We start from the raw sequence: 12821 nt of genomic DNA on the forward strand, positions 1-12821 counted from the left end.
CTAATAGTGGAATTAGCTGTCATTACCAGACAGGAAGAGATAGTGTTTGTAGTTTGGCTAGTTAACTACTTTTAATGTTATTTTTCTACATAAGCTACTGACACTAAAGAAACAGTAGTGAAAGGATCAGAATGTACTATGAGCACAGATGGAACTTACATGGTATATATATTTTTAAGAAATTCAGTTAATTTTATTTTAGTGACATCAGTTTCTCAGAGATTAATGGGTATTTATTACATACTTATTGAAGCACATGGAAGGCTACAGTATGGGCAAAAGTTTTAGCCTGTGAACAAAACCGAAATATTTTGAGAAGCACACTTTCTGTTCTGTTAGGGAAGTTCCTCACTTTTATACATAAGGCCATGGTATCTCCAGCCTATTTGTCTCCAACACTTCCGGTGTTCTGGTGGCTCTGCTAGGCAGACACATGCTACCTCCATGTAAAAACAGGAGTCAGAAAGTAAGTTATTCATCTTCCTCGTAAAGTCCTCAGTTCGTACAACTTGACTGAAGTTGAACTTCAGTTCACCAATTTGATATTGGAAGGTTGTTTGTGTTACAGTTCATCACTATCTCTCCCAGGCAGCAGCTTTTCTTATCAACATTTCCATTAACACACAGTGCTCTGCAAAAAAAAGGAATGTCCTCTATGTTCATACACAAAAGCCACTTTCTCCTTAGATTTCCTTCCACAGGAAGCACATATGCATATATACATGTATTTGCCTATTAAACAGGCAAGGTAAAACTCTTTCTACCCTACATAGGTGAGTCAAACATTGAAAACCAGTCGAGAGCAAACATTCATTCACTGATCTCTCACGTGTAACAGCTACAACTCACAGGTGTCAGGAGGCAGAAACTGAAACAAGCTGTCTTTGTCTTGCACTTACGGACGCAGATCTAAAGGAGAATCCTGGGAATGTGATATTAAAATTCTAAAAATCTGACCCTCAGTCTGCCTGTCAACATTAGCTGCTAATTGAATAATAAAAAAAAAACAGATACAAACTATATTGTAGAATCGTTTAGGTTGGAAAAGAACCTTAAGATCATAGAGTCTGTCTAATCCCATTGTTAGGCTGTCTGGTGTTTTCTGGCTGGGAGATCCTCAATGGTCTGTCTAGAATGGATTTCTTCTGCTCTTCTTTGGGGCTCATGCCCCAGAATTCGTTTTGTGACGTCCATGTCCTCCCTTTGTGCCATGGATTTCACTGGGAAGGACAGTTTGCTGGTGGAGTTCAGATTACTAAGCTCACTGTTCATCATCAGCCTCTAAAAGATCTGGATTTGCAGGGGAGGACCTGAAGGAAGGCTGCCGTCCTGAATCACGATTGGGACTTTAGGAGGGAATCTTGACTGTCTGCTTTCCTTCTGTGTGATCTTCAGCTTCTTTTCCAATTGTCTGTCAGCCACATCCTTCCAGCTCTTGGCGACCTCCTCCAAAAGAGTGCACTGTGACTTGGCTGAAGGAGAAGAGATGATTTCTCCCCCTAGTCAGCCTTCCAGCAGCCATGAGGGTCGCTGGGAGCTTCAGCACTGCCTCCCCGGCAGTCACAGCCCCAGGAGAGAGGCAGGAGGTAACAGTGGGCCTGGGGTGGTAGTTGTGGCCCTGGGTGGGGGCAAATCCCCAATTTGAGGCAAACACCTCCCAGGACTGTGGGTGTTGGGGATCTGTGCTGGGTCTGCGACCCCGTCCTGGCTGGGGGCAGGGAGAAATGCCCTCTCCAGGGCAATAAATCCCCCTGAGGGTAAATGCACCCCTGAGGGATAACGGTGGTTTGAGGGGCAGTTCTGGCCTGGTCCTATGAGGCCAGTGTCCCCATGAGTCCCTGATCATGGTGCCTGCGTCAGGGCCACTGTGAGGCTGGGACAAGTGGGGCTGGGGGCTGATGGGGGCCATGGGGCAGATCAGGGGCTCAGGAGGGTAAATGTGTGGGCAGGAAGAGGGGTGATGCCCCTCCCACAGTGGTAAGTACCCCCCCCCCCCCCCAGGGGAAGATAAACCCGCAAAGGGCAGATCTCCCCCCCAGGGGCAGATATTCCCTCTCAGGGACAGATACCCCCTCCCCATGTGTAGATCCCCTCCCTGAGGGCAGATACTGACCCTGAGCTCTGTGTGGGGCAGCTGAGGAGGGTAAATGTCCCCTCCTTGACCTGGGGGGTGGGCACATCCTGCCCCCTGGGCAGGAGCCAAGGGCAGAGCCAGGGGCTGCAGGTGAATTGTCACTGCGGGGCTCTGGACCAAACTATAGGGAAATTTAGAATAAACAGCAACTGTGCATACCATTACTAAATCCATTTGTAATAGATCTAGAATACTTTTCTAATAATGTTTAACAGTTTACAAATACATTTCTAACAGTTTGTAAAAATAAGTGATTTCTAACAATATATAACAATTTAGAATCGTAGAATCACAGAAGGGTTCGGGTTGGAAGGGACCTTTAAAGGCCATCCAGTTCAACCCCCCTGCAAGGAGCAGGACATCTCCAACCAGATCAGGTTGCTCAGGAGCTTGTCCTCATAGGAGAGGTGCTCCAGCCCTCTGATCATCTTCATGGCCTCCTCTGGACTCACTGACACCCAGACCTTCCTGCTTGCATCTAACACCTTTGTAGAGCTTTCCTCATGAAGCCCACCAATTGCAGTTTATCACAGAAGAGCCTAAAGTTACGTAAGGTTTGCTGACGTTACGGGTCAGAAGCACTGTTTTAAGGCAGCTTTTAGGCATGTCCTGCATTTTTGAAGAAGGTCAACACATTTGGATTTATGGACGCTTGGCTTTAAAGGCAGAAGAGTGCAGAAGTAGCAACAGAACACTTCTAGATACCTAGATCAGAGAATGTGTGCAATGCACATTGTGCTTCTGTGGGTATGGCTGATATATAGATAGATATATCTATATATATATATATAAAACATATATAGATATATTTATTTTATGTATATGAACATCAAAGCACTTGGTGATGGGATGGTAGCATTTCCTGTCACACATTTTTGCACTTAACCTAATTTTGTTTCTTACAGTTAAAACAAGATAAAGATCTTCTAATTCAGCAGCATGAAATGTATGTAAGTACCAGGAAAAAAAATAATTGTTGACCCTATAAAAGATTTCACTTTATTTTTTTGATAGAGAGCTATAATCAGCAACTCAAAGAAAGGGCGATTATAATCCACATTAATTTACTGATACATAATTGGCTACAGCATATGAGTGATCACCTCTCATATTAAGTTGTGCGTTCACTATTTATAATGCATACAACTGTTTAGCAAAATAGGTAAGGAAGAGTGATCCAGCTTCCCCACACTCTGTTTAATGGTTTGGTAATTTTTGGCAAAACATATTTTGTCAAGTGAATTTATATTACATATATAGTGAAGTGATAGCTTATGTGACACAGCAGGTCTACAGAAGATCAGTATAATCCTTATCAGCTTTTGCATAAAAATGACCTAATTTTTCCAGCCCAATTTAATATAAAAATTCTACCCTGAGATACTTCAAAGTATAAAAGTGTCCCGTTCTCTCATATTCTTCAATCAAATCTGAGCTCAATACTAATGAAATCCTCAAATGCATGTTTCTCAGAAGGAAGCAGCTTCCTTGGTACCTATTCTGTTCCATTTCCTACCCCAAAAAGGAGAAGGGATGCTCCTTTAATTCTACTGACCATTTACTGAGCTGAGCCCCCCAATTTAGCAATGCCATTTGAAGCCTCAACTCCATTCAGATGTTACAGGACAGGGCCAAGGAGGCCACAAACAGCCCAGTCACTCTTTCCCAACGTACAGAAAGGACCAGCACAATGCCTTTGCATGCTTGCAGTCTTATATGTAGTCATACATAGTTATAATAGGCTGAAAGACAGTAAATAACTAGATTTATTATGAGAAATTTAAAAGTGAAAGGAAAACTTATTCCAGTCAGGAACCTAACAGCTATAAGAGTCTTCTGCTGAGCTTAGTGAGAGACAGGGCCATTGTTTCTCATCACACAGGCACAAGACGTTGACAGGTAGCAAAGAATTTTACATGTTGATGGTGTAACGCAGATATCTTCAGCTGTGTCTTGCAAACTACAGATCACAGCTCTAGTAAGTGTGTAGCTACAAAAGGGTGGCTGCTCTTTTTAAACACTTAGAGTCTCACCAGAAAAGATTTTGCACTTGTAATTAAAATTACATTGTATAGTTATGCGTTTGTAGACCACAGGAGTCCTTCTGGGTGTAGTTTTCAAATGGTTCTCAAGTACTGAATTGTGTCTTATTCACAAAAATTGTTATAGTGCTCTTTATCATTCAAGCTATCTCATTCCTTTCTATTGCTTCTCTGGATGCATATTTTAGGAAAGTTACACAAGTCAGTAATTTCTCATAGGTCTTTATATTTCTGTTATTGTGATATCTTAATTTTATAAGGTATTAATATTTTAAAGAGTAACTGCATTGCTAAATGAATCATGCAGAACTGACAAGGAAATTAAGCCCTAAATTTGTAAATCTGCAACATACAAAAACATCATACCAAATCCCATTAAAATACAGCACTAATATGTAAAAATAACAAATAATTGACTTCTACAGAAGAATGTTTAAAATTTTTTAAATCTCAGTAGACGTGATCACACTTTTAATTAAAATTTCTTTGTATGGTTATGTATTTATACACATCTCATTAAAATGTCAAAATACTTTATAGTTGTTCATTAGGAATCCAGGACTGAATTCCATTCCATCTCAGTTCTTAGTGACTGTGAGTAGTGTAGATCTCAAGTTATTCTCTGTAAAATAGAATAATAGTGGGGTTTAAGGCAGCTAAAGGTGAAAGAATGTGGAAATTCAGTCTTTAGCTGTAACTTAACACAGAGGCCACATTTTCATCTTAAAACCTTCATGAAACAACATTTTCTGTGTGTTTTCTCTCACTTAATACTACTGAAAACAAGCTACTGCTTCAGTTGCAACCATTGTCAGATTCTTATTGATTTGTTCTGTCAGAAATAACTTGTAAACTCATGTCTGTACTATTGAACTACCAAATATGGGAAACTAAAAACCACATTATAAAATAGATTATCTATATTCTGTTCTTGATTACGTGGACAGTGAGTTTAATGAGCGCTGTGTCACTGTTTAATTAGAATATTTGAGATGTAAACATTTAAACATGTTTAGTGCATTTGAACTTAACTTCTCCTCAGTTTGTATCCAAAAAGTCTCAGCGACTGTTCAAAAAGTGAAATGCTTCCCATAAAGTTCAAGTATTTATTAATTACCTGTTGAAGGGACTTTGACTCCATTTTACCTCTGGCATTTCATGTTGGGCATCAGCCCTATGATTTTAACGGTATCAAACCTCGCTTGAGAAAAGTCACTGTATGAGCTATTCCGAAGTAATTCCTTCCAATGCTTTGAGTTCTAAAGCTGTAAGAAGTCACTAGCTTTTCTGGGTTTTAAAGCTTACTTTACCAGTAAGATCAATATGTTAGGTTACGTGCTCAGACATACTATGAAGACCTGAGGCAGGGTCCCTGGGATAATGCTAGTGCCTAAGCTGCAGGGGAAAAAAGACCACAGAGGGATCAGTTAGAAGCACTCACTGAAGTTTCATTTTTATTTTGAGAATTCTGATTTAAAAAGAATGATACAAAGAAAAAATTGCTGGGACCATTCCATCCACACAAATTGCACAGGAGTATATTCTAAAATGAATGTGTAAATATATTTTTCCAGTATTCCTGCCCCCAAATTTGGTGCTTTTATTCTGAACTATGTAATTTATTCCTATTATTTACGGAGGTAGGCTTAATTACTTCCTAAATAGGAATTCTTCCTCAAGCCTGTTTTTAGACCTCCCGAGACAGACCCAGTAGTTGCTTGGTTTCCGATACAGACAGGTCTCTGGCAGTGGCAGCAGGACTGCTTGCAGGAGATGACCATTCAGGGCACAGGCTGGACAACCTTGACTTTACATTATCCTTCTGAGAAGGTTAAGTGGAATTCCCTCTATCAAGACAAATATTTATATGTGAGCTCTGTAGAGGTCAGGTTGTGGAAATTAATACACGTGGACTTTGTAGCTCCAATTAAGTGTGCAACTTTATCACCATCTGTCCAGCAATATTATGCTTCAGCTCCCTGTAGTGGATAATGCGGGAGAGGCCTAGCATTGATTTTTCTTGGTGGATCTTAAAAGAAGTGATTTTTTTTTTTTTTTTTTTTTCAATTTTGTATGGATGTTCTACATCTTCAGGAATTTTATTACACTTCACAAGATGTGAAGGATATGAGGATTTAAGTATGCTAAAAAAGAAAGTCTCATTAAGTGTTTTATCTTGAGAGTTAATTATGCAGAAAAAAAATTATTTGCATTATCAAACACATGGGTTGGTATGTGTATGCACTTCTCTTGTATACATACAGACTGCTTTCTTTACGTCAAATTGTCATGTTTTTCTAGGCTGTACAATCATATGTCCTTGACTTTGCAGATGTCCAACTGAACCTCTTTCAGCATACTTGAGTATGACTCAAGGTCAACTTGTCCAGACTTACGCTAGTCCTTCACATTCTCCACAGAGATCTCTAATTGAAAGGAGGTGCCCAAAACTGAGATGTGTTCTTCACCAAAAGCCTTTTTGAGCTCAGTGGAGTGGAAGAATTATTTCACTGCTCTTGTATTTGACAGTCTTTCTCTACAATTCAGTCACGTTTTTTGCAACACTAAATTGCTGTTGACTCATTTTCTATTTGTGAACTGCTGTGAACCAAGACTTCTTTCTGTAAAGTAACTGCATAGCCAGTTTGTCTCCAGCTTACATTTTTGCAGTCAATTGTTCCCAGCTATATGTCATAGTTTCTCGCCTTACTGAATTACATCCTATTTACTACAGATCTTTGTTCCCGCTCGTCATGATTTGTTCAATTCTAATTACATCTTTGAAAACGCTCGCAGCTCTCACCTGAACAGAATATCCTCCACAAATATGATAGAAATATTCTCTATCCTATTGCATCACAGAAATTCAGGACTCAACATGTAAGCGTCTGGAAATCTCCCTAGCTACAAACAAGAATTCTTATTTGATGGTGAATCACTTGACACCACTTCTGAGTGCCATTTTCTAACCATTTCACGTAAGTTATGTGTAGCCAGTGCTCCTCTATCGCTCTTATGAGAGTATTAGATGATACAGCGTCAGGAGCCTCGTTGAAGTAAAGATTCGATGATTTGGTTTTGAGATGTTATTGTTGATTATTATTGATCTTATCATCCAAGGCATTACAAATAATTTGCTTATTAATTTCTTCCAGTATTTTGCCTGATACAAAATAAAGCTGTCTGGCCTCTGATTCCCATTCCTTTATTTTTTAAGGTAGGCACCATTTCCTTTTTCCTGGTCTCATGGAGCCTCAGCTATCTTTTCCGAGTTCTTGAAGGTAATTGCTAATAGCTTTGAGATTGCTTAGCCATTTCCTTAAATATGTTGGCTGAAACTTACCTGGCATGTGACTTTTTGAAGCATCTTCCTTGAGTAGATCCTGTTTCTTTCCTTAGCTTAGCTTGATCATTTGTTTTTACATTGCTAATGTTAACCGTGTAAGCCATCTGATTACAGTTGACACTTTTGAGAAGAATAAAGAAAAAAATGTGAGGCTCATGTGACTTGATAATGATTTCCTCACCCACCTGAGGACAGGCCAGTTCTTCCCTGATAATATTTCACACAAGCTTTTTGTTGTTACGCTCTATAGCGCTTTTATAGTTTTAGCTCATTTTGTATGTTAACTTTTCTGCGTTTTCTCAACCTACTAAAACAATCACTTTGTCTGTTTTAATAATTTAACCTAGATTCTGCTTTTTTTCAAAAGGTGAAAGCCATTGAGATGGCTTCGATTTAGCCAGGCTCTGTTCTTGCTAGCTTGCTTTCCCATTGTGGTGGTCTGTTTGCGTCCTTCATGTTCATTCTATAGGAAATTGCAAACTTTCAGAGTGTACTTTTCCTTAGATTTGCCACAGTGGGGTTCGGCATTCAAACTGTGAGTTTACTGAAACGTACTTTCTACAAGTCCATTGGTTTGATTTTCCTTCCTTCCCTTTTGAAGAGTCATTAACTCTTCCAAACCCATAACCACTATCACCCATATAGTCTCCCAGATTCCCTTCTGAGTAGGTACTTAGCCAGTTCCGATGCTTGAGATGATTTTATTCCAAGTACCATACACTTAGATCTTTTTTGTTTGCGAGTTGCTAATGTGTCTTTGCTGTGATGCTGTTCTCTTCCTTTCCTTTTTGCCGTTATCCAAATATTTTCACTAGCTTTGTACCTTATGTTCCTTTTCTCCTACCTGTGCTCCCTGAACAAACTCTACATCTTCATAACGATAACCAGTAATGATAATTTATTAGTAATTTTGGTTGACTATTATGACTTTTCAGTTTCTCTTGTTTGTTACTTGTATCCTTACATAAGCATGCAGCATCAGAGTATAATGTCAGGGGAACTTTTTTGCTTATTATTCTTCCATTGTAATATTCAATAAAATTGTTCCCCTCCGCTCCCTTAATTTTTGTTCTTTCTCCCTGCTTTTGTGGTTTATCTGAACCCTGTGGTGTGATAAAAATAATCTCAAGATTATTTCATTTACACCAGCTGCAGACAACTAGGAAAGACATGTAATAGTAACAGTGGTGAAGTGAGGGACTGTGGTGTACCATACAACTGGCCAAATAATCCTGCTTTTCTGTTCTCTGGGAAAAGCTCTCCTTTGTCTGCTTGTCTTGCCAGCTTTGACACTGGTTTGTTACAGCATAGCAATGCAAAAAGCAATAAACCATCTCTGCCTGTCTGCATATTCAGAATTTACTTTTCTTTTCCTACAGCATGCATTAAGGGGAGTTAAACACTTGGCTGTATCAGCTTTCAGTAGCTATGCTCTTCAGGTGAATTAAAAAAAAAATCTCCAAAAATCAGACTTCTGTGTTATTGCTGCTGCAAGTAATTGTGCTTCAACCTTTACCCCAAAGCTTCCCTGCAGCAGGTAGCAGTGACAGGAGGGGAGGCTAGAAGTGCTGCAGCTGGCCTCCTCCCATTTCAGCACCCCCTCATTTAGCCATCAGCTGTGGGAGCAGACCCGCTGTCTTGAGGGGCACAGCGTTCCCAGATCCCCCTCCCAGTGACAAGAAAACAAGGTAGAAACAGCGCCCACACTGAGAATCTGGCTGTCCCAGGGTGGCTGGACACAGCTTGCTGTCTTTCACACAACAGTTACTTTATTTAAGGCTTTATTTATTGCCTAAGGTTTTGCTGAAGAATAGAGACAACCTGTATACATTTTGTGGTTAATTTAAATGTAATTTGTTTCACACACAAGACAAAAAAAAAAAGAAAAGAAATCAATGGGAGAGCCTTTCATTATTTAAACATAAACAATACTGATATTTACACATACACATATATTTACTATTTAAATATTAAATATTTGTTTAAGGATACAAAAGCACTCTTGATAAGCAAACACAATCTACTGCTGCGTGAGACTGGAGCACAAAAGCAAACTTAAAAAAACAGGTGTTTTGTTTTTAAATAGTACCGTGATTTGTAGGTCACTTCCACAGTTCTTCAGTTGTGTTCAGGAATTTTGACGCGTTTCAGCGGCAGCCTTTCTGCGAGCTGGCTCGTTTCCCAAGGGCCGAAGAGAACCGTTTTTCGTAGGAGGCCGGCGCTCCCGCGAACCCACCCCGAGCCTGGACACCGACTCCGTGCCTCGACGCCCAACCGGCCGCCCCAGGACGGGCCGGTCCCGGCGGTGGCGGCCTAACTCCGGGCAGCTCGCGCCCGCCGCCGCTCGCACACCGACTTCCTCTGCGCTACCGGATCCCTCTCAACCCGGCGGCGGCCGCTACCTCGCCCGAGCAGCCGGACAAACGGACGGGCCGGCGGGAGCCGTGGCGGCGGCGGGTAACGACCGCTCCCGCCCCCCGCCCGCCCTCGGTGCCGGCGCTCGCGCCGTGTCAGCGCGAGGAGGAGGAGGAGGGAGGGGAGCGGCGCGCGCGCGCCCCCGCCCGCCCTGCCATCCGCCCGCTCCTCCGCCATCCGCCCGCCGCCGGAATGTGGCCGGCGCTGTCCCGGCCCTGAGGCGGCTGCGCGGCCCGCCGAGCCGTTCTCGCCCGGCCTCTCGTTCCCCTGCGCAGAGAAGGCGGTGGCGGAGGACGGGCTGGAGGCGGCGGCAGAGCGGGGAGGACGGCTCGGCTGCTAGCGGTGAGAGAGGGGGACGCTACCTCGGGCCTCCTTCGGCGGGGTGGGGGTCTCGTGAGGGGCGGAGGCGGGAAGCGTCGTCGCTCCCACAGGAGAACGGGCGGCGGCGATGGGGGGGGGGAGGCGCCGGCCCGCCACACGCCCGGTGTCACGGGGCGACAGTGCCCGGTGACCTGAGGTGGCTTCCTCCATCGGCGGGCCGTGCCGGCACGGCCGCCGGCTGCGCGGCCCCGGGAGCCGCCGGCCCCAGCCCCTCTCCCGGCGGCGGGGGAAGGAAGGAGGCGCGAGGTGCGTGGCCGTTCGGGGGATGGTGCCGCTTCGTGTGTTCGGGGGGGGGGGGGGGGGGGGCAGCGCCCTGCGCGCGGCTGGGCGCTGGGGCCATGCCGCCCCGGAGGAGCCGAGCTGGAGGAGAGTGGGGGATTTAAAAACTGAAGTTGTTTTCGTGCTGAGGGAAGGGAGAGGGCTGTGGAAGTGTTCATCTCCCTCCCTCCCTCCTCCTCCTTAGGAAAAGTGAAGTCACTTCCCAAGAGCCAAAACTAGCGAACTACTGTCCTAAATCTGTGCGTCTACGCGGCTTGGATTCATCCACATTTCGGTTTTGTTTTTATTTTTTTTTGTGGGTCAGGGGTTTTTTTTTAATTTTATCTTCTGTCTCTCTTTTTTTTTCTTTTTTTTTTTCTTTTTTTTTTTTTTTTTTTTGGTGCCCCCCAAGCCCCCTCTTCCTAGCTGTGGTCCGGTACAAAAATCCTTATCTTTAGATGGAGCACTTCAGAACCTGCAGAAACCATCTGAAGTGGGTATGGCACTCTGAATGAAGGGGACTTGGCAGTTCCACTCATTTCTAAGTTTCTGAAGTGTGGCCTGTACTTTGCTCTTGCTGTCACCCTTTCAAAGCTGTGTTGTTAGGATTGCTTGGTTTTGATAGTGTTGTAAATAAATCATAACTTGCCACGTTTCATAGCTGTGTGCATGTATGCATCCATTCTTTTGTGTAAGAGGGGGGAAAAAAAAGACTGAAGTGCTACCTCTTCTTTAAAACAGAAACAAATCCAGCAATGAGTAAGAAATAGCTTGCTTGGGGAAGCAGTGCTTTTCTTTTTCACTGTCAAGCTGTAGTCTCACAACCATATCCATGACTTTTCAACTGTAACTTCCAAGAAGGGCGGCTGTCCTTTCTGTCTCCAAAGATCCAAAGAGATTTTGATGATGTTGCAGGCAATATTTCCTTATTTCTTTAAGTTCAGGAAAGGTACTGTGGCTTTATTTGACTGAATCCCTGTGATCTAGGCCAAAATCCCGAGTGCCCATCAGACTGACTCATGCTCCAGATCTTATGAATATTTACTGGGGGTATAAGATTAGTTCTGAAAGTTATGCCTGTGTCTAGGTTTTAAGTAGAATTGTAGCCAACAGTATTTGTTTATTTGTGTTCTATGGTCTTAATGATACTAATTAAGAGGTCAGTTTGAACTTGAAGATACTGCAGATATAATTACAAGCACAAATTGACTCCAGTGTTGTAAAAATTGAAGCTGAATTGGAGCATTATTGGAAGTACTCTGCGGTGTTTTCTTTAAGATTGTAACAGTGAAATGTATTGCTTGGGTAAAAATAGCATTCAGTCCTTTAAAAAGTGATTCATAGATTAAGATTTGGTAATGTTATTAAGGGGAATGCAAAAAGATGCTGGGCATAATGTGGCTTTCTATGGAAACCAAGTTCTTGGTGTGTACTCCCTTCTGTCATCAATGGGACTTTCACAGCCAGGAATTGAGTTAAGAAGAGAACTAATCAGGTCAAAAAGTAGTACTGTTTGTTTGTTTGTTTGTTTTTCCCCCCTCCCTGAGTTACTTTTTGGTTAGAACAACTTCCTGAACCCTCTCATTTGTCTGTTCATACCGACATTGTCTCGATCCAGAGGAGGAAGTGGTGTGTTGGTAGGGAGGGAGAAGGGCATAACTGCAGTCCTGATGTGGTCACGTAAGTTGTGATGGGTGATGCACTTATCTGGGTCATGGTTTTATGGTTGGTAAGTTAATATAAGAAGGCACTACTGCTGAAAGAAGCTACCCTGTGTTTTTGATTGGCTTGTGCTACTTGTGAAGGTAGCAAATGATAGCAAGGGTGGCAGGAGCACTTACTTTTCTATTGGTACTGCCTCACAGTGATTATGAAGCCATGGTGTCATTTGACTTCTTAATTTCCTTTCAGCAATGTTAAATGGACTACTGCTTTTTAAGAGCCACCTCTATGTCTCTATTTTCCTTGCATGTGTCCACAGAAGTAGCTGTGGTTTTCTCCTGGTCTTTCCTTTGCATCTTCTTTCTTCTCTATAAACTTCTTGTTGATTCATTAGTTTCAAGGAACAATCTGGGCATTTTTAGATAGGGGGCTTTTGTAAATTGATTCAGCTCTAATTTAAAAATAATTGGTTGTGTATTGTTATTACCTCTGCTATAATTGGAAGGCTGTTTCAAACTTGATTGACCTTAGTAATTACACACCACCTGATTTCCAGTCTAGATTGATTTGTTGTTGGATGATA

General features: G+C 42.5%; 1 protein-coding gene across 25 annotated transcripts in view; it reads left to right on the forward strand.

Annotated features, from left to right (window-relative positions):
- RABGAP1L (RAB GTPase activating protein 1 like) overlaps positions 1–12821 on the forward strand; it is a 261321-nt gene that overhangs the window by 6479 nt on the left and 242021 nt on the right. For 8 of the 25 annotated variants that reach the window (XM_086753424.1, XM_086753426.1, XM_086753427.1 and 5 more), the window contains 3 exons: positions 1303–1586; positions 3040–3080; positions 6597–7457. The gene's annotated coding sequence lies outside the window, so the exon portion shown is untranslated. Of the gene's footprint in view, positions 1–1278; positions 1587–3039; positions 3085–6596; positions 7458–9367; positions 10280–10514; positions 10565–10988; positions 11074–12821 lie in introns of those variants that run through there. The other 17 variants (XM_086753440.1, XM_086753446.1, XM_086753439.1 and 14 more) reach the window with 14 other exon arrangements.

The sequence above is a fragment of the Chlamydotis macqueenii genome, chromosome 8, assembly GCF_036417535.1.
Source record: "Chlamydotis macqueenii isolate bChlMac1 chromosome 8, bChlMac1.mat, whole genome shotgun sequence".
NCBI lineage: Eukaryota > Metazoa > Chordata > Aves > Otidiformes > Otididae > Chlamydotis > Chlamydotis macqueenii.